Source organism: Lissotriton helveticus, chromosome 8 (assembly GCF_964261635.1).
Source record: "Lissotriton helveticus chromosome 8, aLisHel1.1, whole genome shotgun sequence".
Classification (NCBI taxonomy): Eukaryota; Metazoa; Chordata; class Amphibia; order Caudata; family Salamandridae; genus Lissotriton; species Lissotriton helveticus.
In genome coordinates, this window is record NC_136069.1 from 463469443 (window position 1) to 463490467 (window position 21025).

The window sequence follows — 21025 nt, forward strand, 5'->3', positions numbered from 1 at the left end:
CCACGCTAGTATTGATACACGGAACTCCACTACTCTCTGAGGCACAACCTATTCTCTTGGATCCCATTCCATCGCTTCTAAAGATGTCGCCGGGACAAGTGTTACATTCAGATCCCAAATCGCTTCGATCAGAAGCATAGCTCCAGAACACAGTGAGTTTGACCATCTAAACCTCCCTTTTGAATGCAAGGAGATACTTTTTAATGCCCGGGCACAGAGCCCTAACAAAACCTATAGGATGAAATAGAGGCAATTGTGCCTGTGGTCCCAGGAAATCGGACGTACAGCCAACCACTTCCTCACCACGTGAGACACACCCGTACATCGTTCTTTTGGTAAAATCTGGGCTGGCTCACGCATCCATTAAGATCCATCTTTCTGCTATATCTCGTTTTAAGAGGACCTCTTCAGGACCCTCTTTATGGTCAGCTAGAATCATCAAACAATTCATGAAAGAGCTATTTAGGATGTTTACACCTGTCAGACTTCTCCTCTCTGCACTAGCGTCTTAACGTGGTCCTGTCGCAACTGATGAGGCACCCTATCGAGCCTATCCATAAAGCGGATCTCAAGTACTTGTCATAGAAAGTTACGGCTAGACGAGTCTGTGAAATGCAGCTCTTACTATCCAGGAACCATTTCTTCAATTCAGGGATGACAGAGTGGTTTTGCGTACCAACCCCAAGTTAATCTCCAAAGTTCCTTTGGGCTTTTACTTGAATGAGCCTCTTGTCCTCGAAAAATTTTCGCAACCTGAAACACCAGCAGGGAGGGGTTTCCATTCACTAGATGTACAACTTTGTCCTAAATTCCATCTTCAAAGGACTAAAGCCTTCCGAAAATCACCTCCACTCTTCGTTGCCTGTAGTGCCCCTCGCAAGGCTATTCTCTCTCCATGCAGAGTATTACACACTGGATTTCAAGCGCTATTCAGTGTTTCAATCAATCTGCAGGAAAACCCCTCCGGGCACGAGTTTGTGCTCATTCTACTAAAGCAGTCTCTACCTCAACCGCCTTATTTGCTGGAGTACCCATCCAGGACATCTGCAGAGCTGCTACCTGGAAGAGTACCCACACCTTTACCAAACACTACTGCTTGGGCTCCACAGTTCGCAGTGGCACGGTAGTGGGCCAGGCGGCACTGAGAAACCTGTTTAGATGATGGCGAGCTTTCTCCCTCACCCCTCCTTCCTTTTCTTTCCTAAGACTGCGCACATTTTTCCTTCAATAATTTACTCCTTTTCCTCCTAACCCTATTATTTCTGATTATTGCTATGATTTATATCTCATCCATTGGTTTCAAATTGAGAAGATCAGGATTAAAAGCATGCCTGAACATGGAAATGCTATCATATAATCTAAGGACCAATAAATGTGCTACGAACTGCTAGCTACTCTGTTTCAAGCATGTAAATTAATGAAAGTTCCAATACTGGAGTAAGTAAATAAATAAGTAACTTACCTGTAATTATAGTTCTCCAGTATTGGAATCTTTCATAGATTCACATGCAACCCGCCCTCCTTCCCTGAGAAGCTCACCTTTAAAGCCTTTGCAGGTTAAATATTCCACTAGTGCTATGAAAATCTGAAGGTTTGAGAATCTCTCAGAAGTGTTCTGATTGGCTGAAACGAAACCTACGTGTGGTCTCTTTTATAAAAAAAAATAGGGATATGTTACAAAACTGAAATTAGCCTAGACTTATCTATCTTCTAGTTTGTTAACTTTTGCATTGCTATTTTGATATACTGGGGATTCTATCTAGATGATGGGGAATGATTCAAGCATGTGAATCTATGAAAGATTAAAATACTGGAGAACTCTAGTTACAGGTAAGTAACTTATTTTCTTCCCCTTCATTATTAATCCCATGTCATTGCAATTGAGTTTTTTTCATTTTAAATCTTCAGACAACAATAATTTTTTACACAACATTGCTCACTCTGCCGGTAGGTGTGACTCCGAAGAGATTACACTTCCAGTAACTGTTTTAGTACAGAACTGTGTAAAGGACATCCTAGAAGTTAGACGTTCTTGTACTGAGAACACCTCTACAAACTTAAAGTTTTGGGGTAATTGGTGCATTACATCTCTTATGAGGTTAATTTTTGTGAGTGACATGGTTCCTTTATATAGTTGCGTTAATCAGATTTAGCTTTTCTTTGTTTCTGAAGATTAAGCTGGTTTAATAGTTAGAGGTAAGAGTTGGCCTACAGATAGCAAAACACTTTATAGTAATCAAATCTTGTTTGTTTAACTAGATTGGCACAGTTTACACCAGCAGTACTTGGAGAGAGATCACAGTGCCACTTGGATCATTTAAGCTGTGTGTACGATGGAATGCTTTCGTGGGTGGCAGAAACTGAGTGCCTTTTGAAAGTGAGTAATCCTTATTTCTCTTTTAAACAGTTCTTTCTTTTAACTATTCATCATCACTGCTTGATTTTATTTTTACGTATTACAATTAATATTTTTGTACTCCGTCACTTGTCTTACATAATAAGTTGAAAGTGACATGAGGTTTTTAAGGAGTGTAATACTACCTTTTGTCACTTAATGAATTTTCCAAATATTTCTACCCACTCTTGTTTCTGCAGCTGTAACATTCCACTTTTTCTGCTCTCGCTCAACGTTGACTTCCTCTACCACACTCTTATCCGGTGTATGATTTCTGATTGGTTGAACAACATTGATTCTGCTAATAATTACTAAGAGAACAGTGTTAGAGTAAACCGATTATTTCCATCAAATCACACCGTAGCTAATTAGCTTCCTTCTCGGTGAATCTGTAACATGATTTCTGAGTTCTTCCATGCTTAAGTCAGTATAATATGGGGGAATATTCAGGCAGCTGGTAAAACTGATGTTGACACAGTTCAGTCCTTTTCATCCACTATCCCTATGGAGTAAAGATGCCTAGAATTCTCTTTCATCCATGAGGAAATGGTGCCTTAAACATCCAAGTGTATATTTTGCCCAGGTTGCCGTAAAAAATGTTACACTTCAATTATGCACTGTTTGAGTGAAGTATTGGGGGTAGAATTGGAACCTTCGCCTAAATGGTTCCTACTAAATGTGTGGGAGGCAACCAACTTAAACAGCACAGAAAAAACCTGGGTAACACTGGCAATGGTACTCGCTAAGCGCAGTATTGCAAGACCGTGGACAACACCTGACGCACCAACATAACAAGTCTGGATGGAAGACCTGGATTGGTGCATGATAGCGTAGCAGGTGGTATTGAAAGTAGGGGCTGTCCTGGAAAATGGGAGCAGATATGGGGCAAGAGGAACTTGCATAAGGGAGGATGTATGACCCCCTTGATGGGAGCCCGTAATCTTACAAGTCAGTAACAGATAGAACTGTGAAGTGCCAAGAAACGAAATAACAATAGTAACTGATGTAAATTTGGTTTTTATTCATTTTCCTAATGTCAGTCAGACAGTGCTCAATGCGGTTACATGTACTGTAATATTCCTTGTGATGTCATCAATAAAAAGAGTTACAATTTTTTTTTACACTTATGTCAAGCAAAGTTAAAGCCAAAATGAGCTCTTACAATGATACCCAGTTCATACTTTCTATTTTTCCGTAGACGTTTACGCCTAGGGTAACTTGTTCCTTAACTGAAGGCAGTGCTTATATTGTCCAAAAACGTTGTTACTATTAAGTTACTTATAAAATGCAGTGTAAATACATTTAGCGCTGTAGCTACTGCACTTCAGCTGGACTTCTGGACAGTAATGAAAGTTTTCAGAAATCAGTGCTAATGACCTGCAAAAAGCTTCTCTAGCCGTACCATATTTCTTGGCTTTCTCCAATCGAGGTTCTACATCAGAAATGGAATAGAAGTCCTGAAAACCAATAGCAATGGTCTTTCCTTACATTCTGGGTATCATTTGTAGTGCTGCGGATCAGGATAGCTGGGCCTCCTTTATCCTCTTGGACCTCCCTGCAACATTCAACACAGTGGGCCATTCAGTTTTGGGCATTGCCTCCAGTGTGCCACGGAGTGGGGGAGGGGTCCCAGAAACGGAACTTAATTGTTTTCTCTTTCCAGAGTCTGTGTATGTATTGTATTTACTTCAATACCCACTTTCCACCTCTTCCCCTCTATTGAGGCCCATCGCCTGGTCCCTGAGGGCACCTCACTGTGAAATGTGTGTTTAACATATACACAAGCTAACGTCTCACATTGACTGTAGGATAACGGTTGAGACATCAGTCTTATGTTCAGATCATGATTGGGATAGATCAAAGGAAAATCTGAAATTTAAGTTTCACAATAAGCGTAAACAAATAAAACATAATACAAATATTTGTTTCACTCCCTTTCCTTCCTAGTTAACCAAGGCTCAGTTTCCATTGTTGGTAATTTTTATGTTTGGAGCTAATTTCATTTTCCAGTTTTTATGAATAGCTACATATTCAAATTGTGAAAGTGAAAAAAACTAGGAGTTCTATTAGATTAACCTTTACAGATCAAGTAAACTATGCCATTAAACATATTTACTATCAATTATTCATGTTATCCCTGTTATTTTTTGACTCATTTTGGTTGGGATCACTAATCAGTTCATTAGTTGAGTATTGTATTGGCCATATATAAAGAGTTCTAAGAAAATGGCACTAGAAAGTCCTGTAGCCCGGAATATATATGCCAATCTGATTTGCTGGCTCATATGTACTAGTCGTGTCTTCCTAGAATTCTTTTAATGGACTGATCTAGTCTTTCAGGAACAGAAAATCGTGCATTGGTTCGTTGTAATAGATCATGCCTTGTTTATCTATGCCTGATTTACAATTGCTGTAATAAGGATGGTTCCTATGTGTACAGAACCCATCGATCCATTTGCAAACATCTCAGTGCCATCTTGTCCTCCTGAGTATATCTTGATCAAGGTCAAGAAGGAAAGGCTTTTCCTAACTCAGATCTAAACTGTGAAACCATCTTCAAACAGAAATTAGGCTTCTCACCTCAAATCACCATTGAAAAGTGCTTTTAAAATGTACTTGTTCTCATAATGCTTTATCACTTCATCATATTAATGTCTTGAACAGTCAATCAAATATGTTATCTCAGAGTAAAATATTATGGCCCATTAATAAATCTGTTCATTTCGGGAGAAGAGAGGCACATTCTTTGACATCCATCAGTCTTCATTTTCCTTTTCTTGTTTATTTATAATGTCAGTCAATTACCCTTCAGCCAAAGACAAAGATGCATGAAGCCATTTGCTGTGATTACATCACATGCTTTGGTCTGGTAGAGCCCTTTGGCGACTACCTTTGGTGATTTGCATGGATTTTCTTGCTACTGCATAATATATATATATTTTTTATTTTTAGGTCTCGCCTGTCGATGCGCATGCGCATCGAGCTTGCGAGACTATTGGGGCTTAACCAATCTTTAACTAACTTGCAAGGAATCGTGGCGATTCCTTGCAGTGCCCGTGACTTTTAAGCTCAATGCGCATGCTCATTGAGCTTAAAAGCGCGTGCACATCAGTTCCCTCAGCCGCACTCCAGTCCCCTGCTGCTTTCACACCCTCTCCCCGCTCCGCCCCCTCCCCTGCCCGCCGTGTCGCATTTCTCCTCCCCCTTCCCTTATCTGCCTTTCCCTCCGTCTTGTTTTTTTTTTTTTACCCGCTCCGCCCCCTCCCCTGCCCGCCGTGTCGCATTTCTTTTCTCCTCTTTGCTCCTCCAGCAGTTCTCTGTCACCTTTCCTTCTCTCCTCCCTTGTCCACCTTTTCATTGTTTTTGCCCACCTCTCCTCCAGTTGAACTCTGTCACTAGCTCCTTTCAGCCCCTTCTCATTCCAGTGTTTTCGGGTCCCATCTCATGCTTGGGGTTAAGCTCCCTTTGCCTGCAAATGCACGGGAAAACGGACAGACACGCACCAGGAAACACCACACAGACGCAGTACAAGCATTGATTAATCACCCGCACACATCACGTTTTACTCCTTTGCTAGTGTTCTCGTTGTTTACATCAGAAAGACACAGACCTTAAAACGATTGAATAATTGACAGAATCCTCAAATATTGTTAATTCCATTGAAGTCTAGTGAAAACGCTGCTCGAAGATGATATGTTGCTAAAATTACCGTAACAAAATCAATCCACTCACTGTAATATTCTTAATGTAATTGTATGTGCTAGCACCAGAAGTTATGGAGTGAAATTACTTAACTTGTGAGTAAACATATTTGTTCACACCCTCTCCCCGCTCCGCCCCCTCCCCTGCCCGCCGTGTCGCATTTCTCCTCCCCCCTCCCCTTATCTGCCTTTCCCTCCGTCTTATTTTTTTTTTTACCCGCTCCGCCCCCTCCCCTGCCCGCCGTGTCGCATTTCTTTTCTCCTCTTTGCTCCTCCAGCAGTTCTCTGTCACCTTTCCTTCTCTCCTCCCTTGTCCACCTTTTCATTGTTTTTGCCCACCTCTCCTCCAGTTGAACTCTGTCACTAGCTCCTTTCAGCCCCTTCTCATTCCAGTGTTTTCGGGTCCCATCTCATGCTTGTTATAAAGGGGCTGCCAAAATGCGGACACTCCTCAACCTTCTGCTTCACATGAGACTCTGCGGCTCTCCTGGGACAATAAACCACTCCAGAACAAACATGGAGTTGTCATACGCGGCCATCTATCTCAATTAAAGGCCACATAGCTTCTCTAACCTCTAGGAAAATCTAGCCCTGCTATTTAATTTTGGTGCGGGATTACTGTGTAAAGAAGGTTTGCATAACGTCTCATCTGACTAACTAGTGCTTTAGTTTAGCATTGTATGTGTTTTCATAGGCTTGTGTGTATGTCCTTTAATGCATGTGCATGCTTGTCTTTTTCTGTTCAGTTCCCGTGTCAGTGTGTGCTTACCTGGATTTCCGTTTGTCTAATTTATGTGGCCTTTGTCAACGAGGCAATCCGCTACTCTGTCCAACGTTTATGAAGACGAGACACTCAACCACGCAATGCCACTCACACACACAACGCCACTCACACACACAACGCCACTCACACACGCAACGCCACTCACCCACGCAACGCCACTCACCCACGCAACGCCACTCACCCACGCAACGCCACTCACCCACGCAACGCCACTCAACCACGCAACGCCACTCACCCACGCAACGCCACTCACACACGCAACGCCACTCACACACGCAACGCCACTCAACCACGCAACGCCACTCAACCACGCAACGCCACTCAACCACGCAACGCCACTCAACCACGCAACGCCACTCAACCACGCAACGCCACTCAACCACGCAATGCCACTCACACACGCAATGCCACTCACACACGCAACGCCACTCACACACGCAACGCCACTCACACACGCAACGCCACTCACCCACGCAACGCCACTCAACCACGCAATGCCACTCACCCACGCAACGCCACTCAGCCACGCAACGCCACTCAGCCACGCAACGCCACTCACACACGCAACGCCACTCACACAGGCAACGCCACTCATCCACGCAACACCACTCACACATGCAACGCCACTCAACAACGCAACGCCACTCAACCACGCAACGCCACTCACACATGCAACGCCACTCACACACGCAACGCCACTCACACACGCAACGCCACTCAACCACGCAACGCCACTCAACCACGCAACGCCACTCAACCACGCAACGCCACTCAACCACGCAACGCCACTCACACACGCAACGCCACTCACACAGGCAACGCCACTCATCCACGCAACACCACTCACACATGCAACGCCACTCAACAACGCAACGCCACTCAACCACGCAACGCCACTCACACATGCAACGCCACTCACACACGCAACGCCACTCACACACGCAACGCCACTCAACCACGCAACGCCACTCAACCACGCAACGCCACTCAACCACGCAACGCCACTCAACCACGCAACGCCACTCAACCACGCAACGCCACTCAACCACGCAATGCCACTCACACACGCAATGCCACTCACACACGCAACGCCACTCACACACGCAACGCCACTCACACACGCAACGCCACTCACCCACGCAACGCCACTCAACCACGCAATGCCACTCACCCACGCAACGCCACTCAGCCACGCAACGCCACTCAGCCACGCAACGCCACTCACACACGCAACGCCACTCACACAGGCAACGCCACTCATCCACGCAACACCACTCACACATGCAACGCCACTCAACAACGCAACGCCACTCAACCACGCAACGCCACTCACACATGCAACGCCACTCACACACGCAACGCCACTGAAACAACAGCGCCACTCAAACAACAGCGCCACTCACACACGCAACGCCACTCACACACGCAACGCCACTCACACACGCAACGCCACTCACACACGCAACGCCACTCACACAAACAACGCCACTCACACAAACAACGCCACTCATCCACGCAACGCCACTCATCCACGCAACGCCACTCAGCCACGCAACGCCACTCATCCACGCAACGCCACTCATCCATTTGCAAAACGAAAAATGTTAAACTCTTCTATTGCGAGACCTATTGCATTTTCAATGCTTGTTTTTATTGATAGTGAGACGTGTCAGACAAGTATACAGCTCTTACACATAATAACTGCAGGTTACATTCTTCACTATTCAATTTCAATTCAAATCACTTTATTCGATTAATTAAATTCATAAAAGTACACATATAAATCACATTCATTAAATACAATATTAAAACAGATTTCATGTATATACAAGTGTGGAAAGTACAATAAAATTCATGGTTCGGTTATACTCAGACCTCTTAGTTTCTTAATTCTTATGGCTGCTACAAGATAACTAGCAATATTAAAAATGTTCCATGTATTGTTTAGCAATTGCAAATACATTAAAGCAGGTTTAACCTGATGGAACCACAGACCTCTTAATAGTGGGATAATACACTTTTTCCTGATAGTAGAATAATGTTTGCAAAAGAACATTACTTCACTAAACATGTCACAGAAGCTGGGAAAATATTATGTTAAACAGTTACATCTCTGTCCATATTTATTCGCATGTGCAGTTCCACCATAGGCGATACACAAATCTCCCCCCAGTGATTGTTCCACTTCAGACATTTTTTATCCCATTTCTTCGGGCATCCTCTGGTTATAAAGAATTCTTTCTCTGCTGTCATGCACCTGTCGAACTCTTTCAGCCACATCGACACAGTAGGCGGAGCCACAGATTGCCAGATCCCTTTTTACTAATGTGTACCCCAGTGTCAGCAATTGTTGTTCAATCTCAGTCAGGTCTGTGTCCTCCCATATGTTGAGCAATCCCAGTTGGGGCATCAGTGTCACAGCCTTTCCTAGTGCAGACTGCATATGATTTGTGGCCCTCTCCCAGAGATCCCGCTATAGCGTGCATTCCCACAGTGTATGATAAAAGGTAGCTCGCTGCCTGGAACCCCTTCAAACAAAGGTCATCTTGCCGAGACCCTATTTTGGTCAGCGTTATCCCAGTCAGGTTGGAGCGGTGCAATATCCTAAGTTGTATTAGTCTGAATCTAAGCGTGATGGTCGCTTCCCTGGGTGACATAAGAGCCAGTCGCCAATCCTCCTCATCGATCGGTCCTAGGTCTTTCTCCCATTTCTTCTTGAGATTTCTAAATGTATCGGGCAAATTATTGCTAAGTTTTTTATAAGTTAGGGAGATCGCCTTAGACTGCAGTGGCCCATCCAGCAAGCGATCCTCCAGAGGCGACAAGTCCGGTATGACTTCGCAGCTCGGGAAGGCCGCCCTCAAGGCGTGTCTAATTTGCAGGTATCTTAAAACCTCCCCCGGAGCCAGTTGGTAGCTCTTCTGGAGATCTGCAAATTTGAGTATTGCTCCCTTTTCAACCAGATCTTTCACTGACGAGATACCTATTACATCCCACCTATCAAATCTTAGTTGATAGCACAGCATGCTTAATTTCTGTGCGTACCATAGTGGTGTAGCCTTAGTGAGGACGTCAGCCCATCCCAGCAGCGAGTTTGCCAGATGCCAAATTAGCACCATGTGCAGTGTTGGGCCAATGGATCTTTGTTTCTTGGCGCGGTAATACAGGGCACCCAGACAGCCCGAGCGATCCATCTGGTACCTGTCTAAGCCGTTGGCTGGGTCTGTCGGCAGAGCATACATCCAGTAATTTACGGCGACCTACTGAGAAGCCCAATTATACAACCTGATGTCCGGCAACGCTATCCCCCGTCATACCATCCCTTCGTTAGTTTCTGAGGTGCAATCCTAGGGGCCTTACCTCCCCCTCAACCGCAACAAAGTACATGTCTGGAATCCGGTGTGGGCAGTTCTGGAGAATATATAAAAATCGCGGGCGTGCCAACATTTTAAAAAGTGCAGCGCGGCCTACCAAAGACAGCGACCGCCAGTGTTTAACGTCCGTTTTTAATCTAGCCACCGGGGGTGCCAAATTGCCGCTGTAAAAGAGAGCCGGATCAGACGTGATGAAGATTCCCAAATACTTAAAGCCGTCTAATGCTGCCACTAACGCACAGTCTCTCGGGAGACGGGAAGTTTGCCCATGTAGCACAAACAACACAGATTCACCCCAGTTAATTGAGTATCCCGAATACTTCCCAAAGTTTGTAAAAATATTGAGAAGCATAATATTTTTAAGAATCCTCCTGAAGTATGAAATGAATGCAAATCGTAACTTAGATGTGTGACCTTTTCCTGTTCTGTGAAGCATGTTCTTTATCGTTTGCTGTTAGGATAGAAATATCCAGAAGTACTTGATAAAGTATTTGAAAAGGTCAGATCTATCCTTCAGTGGTTCTCCTGCTGAAACCTGGAATGCCCTCAACCATGCGACTGTAGATTTATTGTATGTGAAGTCAGGGCCATTCTGTGGATAGGGGTTTGGATATTAAAATTAATTATCACTTCAAGTTTGGAATGAATATCCTTGTCGTCCCTTTAAGCTAACTATCTTAGAAGAGACAAGTGTCAGGTTTAACATGGCACCACAGAACAATGGCTGAAGATCAACTATCTCTATATGATTAAGAGTGTCTGATCGTTTTTTCACAGTTGTGTCTTCCACCTATAAACTGAAGTTCTCTTCAAAGAAGTGCTGATTGAAATGCCATTTAGCACATTAGCTTCAGCAGTGGTGTATCAAAACACCCACGTAGCCAGGGAGGTGATAGAGCATCATCATCATAAAATCATATAAAGCAGTTAACTAACTTACAACTTAGTATCAACCTAGATATAAAAAAAGATTTTCATCACTCTAGTGGATATTCTGCCATAGACTCCGCAAGTCCTGAACCCTCGGAGTCTACAACTCACTCCTTCTGGAAAATCTGTATTCAAATGGGAGCATGTCTTAGACTTCTTAGTCTATGATCTCACCTAAACAACTTTCAGTAGCTAAAACGTCAGGCTAGTAAATTGTAATAAAGCAATTTATTTAAAACAGTGGTACACAATTGACCTGTTTTTTTAAGCAGCTCTAACTTTTGTAACTTTTTTTTACCTTTTCTCAGTATACATTTTTCCAGGAGACAATTACTTCTTGCCAATGTTATGCCTTGTTAAGCTAACCTTAGGACACAAAAATGAATTGACTTTAAGGCAACAGAGGGTGTAACTAATTGAGCACGTCTCGGGCAATAATTATCAAAAGCAGTACTGCAGAAGGTTGTGTGAATGAAAATGTTAATCATTCAAAACTATGCTTAAACTAAGCTAGGACACTGGATGCTGTTTATATCCAAGGAAATTACATGTACAAAATCAGCAGAGTGAAGCAAACAGAAATACACTCTTGCTCCTCAGATAAACAGTATTTTAGTGTGGTCCTAAGCAGCTGCTAACTCTGCATGAACATTTTGTACCCCAAGGAGACTATGGCGTTCTATTCCGTTGCCTTCCCCATACCAAATAAATACACTCAAGGATATCAGCTTCACAGTGCATGCTCTCTGCCCTAGATAAGCTGATTATGGCCACGTAGTGGGACATAACAGCCTTTGATGAAACCATCAGATTTAACAGAGCAGTTAAAGCGAATGTTTTAGTTTCCTGAAACAGTTCACTGTAGTAGGCAACTTTGCTCTCATACGTTTGCTGAAGTGAATTTTGTGAGTTATTGTGTCTATTGGCACATTAATCACCACAGCTAAGCCTTCCTTATAGAACACCACATCCATTTTGTTCAGTTCATCCTGAATGTTCCTTAAGTGAAGTCATTTATTTGTTACCCACCCACATTGTTTGCTCTGTTGATGAGAAGCGTAATGATTTTGTTTTGCTTTTTTATTTTTACGCCATTTCATTTGGGACGTGCTTCTTAAACGGGCAATCATCTTACAAACATCTTTGCAAAATTGACAAGTGGTGAAGGATCCTTCTTTGTCTCTGGAGATTTCCTCTCTGGTACACACAGTGTTTGATATTTACATAATTGCTGCAGTGTACTGGTTTCCCGTCAGTTTAATGGGTTTAGCCTCTGAAAATTTGGGCTCGCGTTGTTTTCGAGCTATTTTATGCTTTTTTTTTCCTTTTGTCAAATTTCTTTTTCTGACAATCATGTGATGGCAACTATTGCAAGGAATATTTTGATAATTTGTTTCCAGTCTAAGCTGTATGTCTTTTTTTTTTTTTTTTTTTTTATTTTTTTTTTTTAAAACCTTTATTGTGCACAAAAAGAGAGAACAAATACGGGCCTACAACCAGCAGGCCGGCCACAAGACTTTAAGCACAGGTGCGAGCAACGTGGTTGCACAGCGGCATCAGGCAAGATAGCAGCAATCAGTAGCAGTTACACCAAATGGAGTCATGTCGCCAAGGAGAAGGAGTATGAAAGGTTAAATTTTAAAGTTTTAAAGAAATATAAATCAGTGAAGAATAAAATCAAGAAGAACTGAGTCCGGACATTAGCTTCACAACATGAGCAGGCAGCATCAATATGAACAACATTAGTAGAACACCTCGTCAATATGGCAGTACTATACAAAACAATAAGAGCTGCAGTTCGCATATACGTACCACCCTCAGAGACACCTACTCCCTACTGACCCCTAATGCAGACCCAGAACAGAAAGCAGAACAAGAAAGCGCAGAAAGTTAGAGAAATAAGGCCCATAGAAATTAAAAAGGAAAAATAAATCTACCCCCCCACCCTACAACAATCCGGAGGCTACGGCCTACCCCCCCCCGGCAAAGTGCCTGTCGCCCAATAAAGAAACCCGAAATATAGAGGAAGAATAGAAAAGAAAGAAGAAAAGAGAAAAAAGAAAGTTATCACACTTGAAGCATCGGGAGGAAGAAAAGAACAAGCCAGTCTACCACTCCCGAAAAAGAAAGGAAACGGGGGGGGAGGAGCCCTAAGAATAACAAAACTCCCGGTCCCCCAGCTATGTATAGCCCCTTGCACCGAGTGAAGCAATAATATCGAAAAATACACCACCAAATGAAGAATTGAATCAGATGCACCCGGGACCCCGAGCCGGTACTTGAATGATCACCCCGTCCATATGGGCAATAGCAGGATACACCCAGTTCTACCCCACGTGCGAAATCGCCAGGATGAGCAACAAGAGCGGGAGAGATGTGGGGGCTACGACCACTACATTCGCCAAAGAGGCGGCACAGTTCAAAACATAAAAGCTAGTCCATAAAGAATGAAGCCCCGGAGACCTCCAGCTCTAATCAGGCCGCAAGCGACCATCACAACATAACACCCAGCAAAAGCCCTTCCCAGTCAGGACAAAGGGACAAGATGGCCGCCGTAATGAGAGTGTAGACAAAGGAGATCAAGATGGACGCTGCCCTACACAAAGAACACCCACGTCACAATAAGCTTCCAGGACCAGCAAACAGGAACCAGAGAAAACGTGGCGGAACCGATAGCCAGCAATGAACCAGGGTAGCCAGTGTATAATGCCGACTGTGCCATTGACAAAGGTCGCGACATCCGAAGGATGCCTCGATTGGAAAGCAAAACAATCACTAGCTATAAGAGAGACAAACGGGGGAAATTAATCTACATCATAAACATAGACCATGCAGCCAGTACGTACCCCATTCCAACCCCAATCCCCAATCGGCCAGACAGTGACACAACCAGGAACCCGCCCAACCCTATCCCGGTCTCAGGAGCCCCCCCGATACCAGCCCTCGATCAACTGGCAGCGGTCGTTTAAGCAGGACATAAAAACAATCCCAAACCCGGCCCAACCAGCCAAGAAGCAAATACTAAGGAAATCAGCCCAGCTCCGACCCAAACGTGGATAACCCCCCGGACATGCTCCCCGAAAAAAGCTCGCCCACTGCAGAACAAAAAGGCAACATAGCAGAGAAAAACGAAAGTGCAGTGAGACCACAAAATGGTCGTTGAAAGTCACCAGGAATTCCGCCGACTGTAGCATGGAGATCCACTCGGGGGCCACCGCAGGTAAAACGCGACCAGTATATCAACCAGAGCGCCAGTCCGGGTCTCAGCCAGCCAGTTAGTCAGAATCAGCGAGAGAGAACAGCGTCAACCCTGTCCTGAACGTCGAAACCCCAGCAGGCTTAGCCACCGCTGTGAGCGCACTGCAGGCAGAACAAAGGAGGAAAATGGCCGCCCTCGGCATTGAAGAAACGGAAAAAGAAGAAGGGAGTGTCTCCCGTCGGCAGTCAGGGAAGCGTCCAAGGTGACGGTCTCTACTTTTTCCGCAGGATGACTCACACTCCGATTATGAAGAAAAGACAATGGCAGCATTTTCGTAGGCAAAGTCTCAATAGTCAGAGCGGAGGGATACTTTGTAGCTGCAATCTCGTCAGTAGAGAAACACTCGACACTGTAGCCAGGAACATGGCCGTTCTCCGTGTGCACATGTTGCAACACTGTATCCATCTCGGGAGCAGTGAGAGGCAGCAAAGGATCAGCCAGCCGTGATTGCCCCATGTCGTGGGCAGCGCGGTCGATCTTCCGTGCCAACTCTCGAGCAGTCTTTCGCCATGTCACCCGTAGATCCGCAAGCGCCATCAGGATATCTCTATAAGTCAGGACACTCCGCGGTACTGGCCAGTCAGCTCCGCTCAACGACGCCCCCAGTGTAGCCCCAGGCCCCGGGGCAGGCAGGGCAGCAAGTACTGGAGACAGGGGATCAGCCACCACGTCGTTCAGAGAGGCAGGCGCCATTACTACCCCCTCAGGCAGCCTACAATGGAGGGAGGGGGGGGCCGACTCCGGCAGCTAAAGAAGCAGGAGTTAGAGCCACCAAACGTAGCGCGGCTCACAGTCCGGGGGCTGCGCGGGTAAAAGCCCCCCCGCTGGTTATTGGTGCAAGCGTTCCACGGCGGAGAAAGCGCCGTAAGATGGAGTCCGCTCCGACGGCCCGTCTCGGAACAAAGGAAAGCGTCGCCTGCCGGGTCCCAAGCCCACAATTAGATACTCCGCCATTAAATGGGGTTTCGTCCCAGTAGAGAAAGCAATTTCGCCCGTCTCAGCAATCGGCTGCGCTCTGCACAGGATCGGCCTCGCTACAGCCCCGCCACAGCTCGTTCCAGCTCCCAAGTCCAGCAACGCCAGGCGGGGAACATCGGATCAGACCCCAGGGGCAGCGTCGGAGGTCGGCTAACTCCACGAATCCTCCATCAAAGCAGCCGAGAGGGACCTCAGGAGAACGCAGTCATCTCCAGCGCATTCGGGGCTCCGATTAAACTAGATTCGATCGAGGATAAGTATCAGGATTTTAAAGTGAAAAGCAGACGGGTCGCGGAGCCGGGGACTCAGACGTCCATCCCGTCCGCCATCTTGGCTCCTCCCCCTGTATGTCTTGATTATACGGTCTGTATTATCATTCTCTTGGATAAATGAATGAGTTGCCAAAAGTAAAATTCTAGAGTTTAGATATAAAGTTTGTTCAGTTTTGTGATTCTGTAAAACTAGCTTTTGATCTTTTCACGTGCAACAGTCAATCATATGTATATGCAGGGAGGCACAAATAACTTATCACGGTTTTCTTTGTTGTTTGATTAGTGTTAAAGTTTTTGCCTCCATTCCAACCATTTCTAATTGTGGGATAGCTTTGGGAACCAGCAATAATTACCAATGAGACTTGGAAGGTAAAGACTACTATGACCAAAAAAAAGAGGTTAAGAGAGTCATATTTACTGCTACTGTTTACCCGCTCTTCATTGAATTATTTCACTTAGACATTTAAGGCCCTAGACAAAAATCACATTGCATCAACACCCACCTCGGGCCTCTGCAATGCTTTGTTTTAATTAAACATTCAAAGCCTCCTAGTTCGCACCAGTTTGAAGGCAGCTGCTACCCACTGGTCAAGGCAAAATGCTGGCCCGACCCCCTGGGGAGATAGAGAGGCTATCACTACAGCTGTGACGACCCATAAAAAGGGCCTGGCATGCATCCAGAGTCCCTGCTTTCCTGGCGGGGGATGACTCGCACAGCCACAGTGCACAGCACACCCTGATTCACACTCTTGCCCAACTAACCTAGTTTGTAGATCTCATCTTTATCCTAAAGTTACAAATCTGACGTGCTACCTTCCTTTAGCTACATTGTTCCAATATGCCAGAGGCTTCTCACTTTGAATACCTGCTGCAGTTATGGGTGTAGCCCAGGAGATTCAAATATAGTAAAAAATTCCTAGGCAACAAATGACCTGTCGAGAATCAGGTTAAACATGAACCCTTGATGAGTAAAGGGGAATGCTCAATATTCTGACGCACAACTCAATTATTATATAGAAAATATATATATATTTTTATATATCATACTCCGCTCCTTTCATTCGAAAAAGAGTAAGGCCACAGCTGGGGAACAAGTCGGTAGCACTTTATTTAGCTGCACATCAGGGAAAATGTTCTCCTTTGTTATGGCGGATGCATTTCGGCGTTTCTCTGCCTCTTCAGCGCCAGGTGTGTGTGCTTGAGTGAACGGGCGTGAGCAAGGTTGAAATAGTCTGCCTTCTCTCAAACGGACTGTAGCACCTCCCCCTTTGCTTATGTTTCTGTGCATACAACTCCTGTAGTTCGCCTAATTGTCAGCGCCCACAAGGTCCAGCATGCAATGGTTATGCTGGTAGGTATCGCATTAATGAAGGGGAAGGAAAATGTACTTTAAAGTCTGTTTGTAATGTTCAAATGTTCCCAAGACACAAATGCGCAGCGTGTGTTACCTTCAGTCCCCATACCGCTCCAACCACCGCAATCCAGGAATCCTTTCTAACGGGGGCAGGTCAAGCATTCAACCCGCCCAACGTGGTGCACAGGGGCTTCCACACCGTCATACTTCTTACTTCGCTGCGTGGTGGACTCTGGAAATCCGGTACCCCGGAAAAGACCAATACTGCAAGCAGTGTCCCAGTAGGTCCAGAGCCTCTTGATGAAACGGGAGCCTTAGAAGCGCGTTACTGGAGACCGCGCTATTATCATACTCCGCTCCTTTCATTCGAAAAAGAGTAAGGCCACAGCTGGGGAACAAGTCGGTAGCACTTTATTTAGCTGCACATCAGGGAAAATGTTCTCCTTTGTTATGGCGGATGCATTTCGGCGTTTCTCTGCCTCTTCAGCGCCAGGTGTGTGTGCTTGAGTGAACGGGCGTGAGCAATGTTGAAATAGTCTGCCTTCTCTCAAACGGACTGTAGCACCTCCCCCTTTGCTTATGTTTCTGTGCATACACCTCCTGTAGTTCGCCTAATTGTCAGCGCCCACAAGGTCCAGCATGCAATGGTTATGCTGGTAGGTATCGCATTAATGAAGGGGAAGGAAAATGTACTTTAAAGTCTGTTTGTAATGTTCAAATGTTCCCAAGACACAAATGCGCAGCGTGTGTTACCTTCAGTCCCCATACCGCTCCAACCACCGCAATCCAGGAATCCTTTCTGACGGGGGCAGGTCATGCATTCAACCCGCCCAACGTGGTGCACAGGGGCTTCCACACCGTCATACTTCTTACTTCGCTGCGTGGTGGACTCTGGAAATCCGGTACCCCGGAAAAGACCAATACTGCAAGCAGTGTCCCAGTAGGTCCAGAGCCTCTTGATGAAACGGGAGCCTTAGAAGCGCGTTACTGGAGACCGCGCTATTATCATACTCCGCTCCTTTCATTCGAAAAAGAGTAAGGCCACAGCTGGGGAACAAGTCGGTAGCACTTTATTTAGCTGCACATCAGGGAAAATGTTCTCCTTTGTTATGGCGGATGCATTTCGGCGTTTCTCTGCCTCTTCAGCGCCAGGTGTGTGTGCTTGAGTGAACGGGCGTGAGCAAGGTTGAAATAGTCTGCCTTCTCTCAAACGGACTGTAGCACCTCCCCCTTTGCTTATGTTTCTGTGCATACACCTCCTGTAGTTCGCCTAATTGTCAGCGCCCACAAGGTCCAGCATGCAATGGTTATGCTGGTAGGTATCGCATTAATGAAGGGGAAGGAAAATGTACTTTAAAGTCTGTTTGTAATGTTCAAATGTTCCCAAGACACAAATGCGCAGCGTGTGTTACCTTCAGTCCCCATACCGCTCCAACCACCGCAATCCAGGAATCCTTTCTGACGGGGGCAGGTCATGCATTCAACCCGCCCAACGTGGTGCACAGGGGCTTCCACACCGTCATACTTCTTACTTCGCTGCGTGGTGGACTCTGGAAATCCGGTACCCCGGAAAAGACCAATACTGCAAGCAGTGTCCCAGTAGGTCCAGAGCCTCTTGATGAAACGGGAGCCTTAGAAGCGCGTTACTGGAGACCGCGCTATTATCATACTCCGCTCCTTTCATTCGAAAAAGAGTAAGGCCACAGCTGGGGAACAAGTCGGTAGCACTTTATTTAGCTGCACATCAGGGAAAATGTTCTCCTTTGTTATGGCGGATGCATTTCGGCGTTTCTCTGCCTCTTCAGCGCCAGGTGTGTGTGCTTGAGTGAACGGGCGTGAGCAAGGTTGAAATAGTCTGCCTTCTCTCAAACGGACTGTAGCACCTCCCCCTTTGCTTATGTTTCTGTGCATACACCTCCTGTAGTTCGCCTAATTGTCAGCGCCCACAAGGTCCAGCATGCAATGGTTATGCTGGTAGGTATCGCATTAATGAAGGGGAAGGAAAATGTACTTTAAAGTCTGTTTGTAATGTTCAAATGTTCCCAAGACACAAATGCGCAGCGTGTGTTACCTTCAGTCCCCATACCGCTCCAACCACCGCAATCCAGGAATCCTTTCTGACGGGGGCAGGTCATGCATTCAACCCGCCCAACGTGGTGCACAGGGGCTTCCACACCGTCATATTTTTATATATATATGTATATATATTTATTAAAAATGAAAACACTACACATCAATTGTTCAATAACATAATTAAAAAAGGGAGGTAGACACAACACATATAATATGACCTCCTTAATTGGTTAAAAACTTTTCATAAGAGGTAACAAGTAGCATAAGTACAGTGGTAGTCAAGGTATTCTACAAGTGATTATAATATCGCAATCAATCTCGACGCGCGTTTCGGCGATGGACCGCCTTCTTCAGGAGAACCACTGGATATTCAGTATAGAGCACGTTGTGTGCGCTCCATATGATGAGATACCAACAACATGAAAAGAGCTGGGTGGTTAAAAACTATCAAGCTGCTTTGATCGATGAAACAACAGTATAATGGCAACCGTAGGGATAGAGACCAAGGTAAAAACCTTGCAGATCTGAGATGAATGTCGTTTCAATGCAGAGGGGTATTGTAGACAAATAAAAAACTCGATGATATATGCGCCCAAACAAAATGTAGACGGATCTCAAATTTCTTGGACTGGATAAATGTCCGGAACTAAGTTTTGGCACTGGCAGATAAACACCTCGGTAGAGAATGAGTAAGAGGATAAGAGAGGGTTTAAGGGTAGATGACGCCTCTGCGATAGATAAAGCATCCAAAATGCGGGTTTCTGAGGAGCCTGTGGTTGATAATATTTGATATCGGTGATATGCGTCCTTCACGAGGCGCTGCCAGCTCAAGCTTGGGCTGGATTCTCGACAGGTCATTTGTTGCGTAGGAATTTTTGACTATATTTGAATTTACCCTGTCCTAGGAACTCCATTTTGGAATCAGGGTATCCCTGTTACTTTAAACTGTAGCCCAGGAGATGCCAGAATTACACCATCTCCCCAGGATTTTCAAGGCCCTAACATTCACTGGACATTGCAGAAACAATGTCACTTCTAAGGCTAGGGCCCCTCTCTAGAGGTGCTCTCTGTGAGAAGTTAGCCTGGCATATGATTTCCACTAGTTCTAGTGGGCACCTTGTACCAGTGTAATCGACCCTTATTGATGGTGGTTGTAAAGTCAACCTTATAGAAAGCTATCCTAGTAGTAGCATGAACCAGCAGTCTTCAGGCTAAGACTTCAGTAGGCGAGTTAAGCAAGTTGTTTTACCATATATAATCCCTTGAATACCAAATGAAAGGACACCACACAAGGTATATATCAAATATATATGTATTTAATCCAAACACAACCCCTCTGTACTCTTTATGAGGTCAGAGGTAAAAATACAATACAAGTCATACAGTTAGTACATCATAAGTTGCACAGTATACGTTATGCCCTAAGGGCCTCACTAACCATATACTAAGAAAGTGGTATAAGTACCACGTGAGAGTTAGAAAGCAGGCCTAGGGCCTGTAGAATCGCTGGGGCTACACTAAGCAACCAAAGGTTAAGAAGTAGGAGACCCACGGGAGCCGCGTGCAGTGTCTAAACACAGGCGCAGGTTCTCATTGACTTTCTATGGAGTTTGTAAAAGTTCCAAAGTTACAAGGTAAGGACACTCCGGGTGGACTAGGACGGAACCCTTTTAGACTTGGACACTAAGAGGGCCAATACCCTCGAGACTACCAGAGTACTCGTGTTACCTCACCCACGGAAACCGGTTGCATAGGTGTCTTTTGATGGTAGGTTTCGTTGTCGTTTTCTATGGAGAGCTGCAAAGAAGTGCTGCAGGCGACCAGAGGAAAAGTGTCCAGGTGGATCCAAGGGTGGATCGGTGATGTGAAGTACCTGAAAGCAGAGGGGACAGAGTCTGGGTCACT

At 45.3% G+C, this 21025-nt stretch overlaps 1 protein-coding gene across 2 annotated transcripts in view; it reads left to right on the top strand.

The window, feature by feature from the left end:
* FNDC3A (fibronectin type III domain containing 3A) overlaps window positions 1–21025 on the top strand; it is a 1256364-nt gene that overhangs the window by 52534 nt on the left and 1182805 nt on the right. For both annotated transcript variants that reach the window (XM_078657339.1, XM_078657340.1), the window contains exon 2: window positions 2260–2377. The gene's annotated coding sequence lies outside the window, so the exon portion shown is untranslated. The remainder of the gene's footprint in view (window positions 1–2259; window positions 2378–21025) is intronic.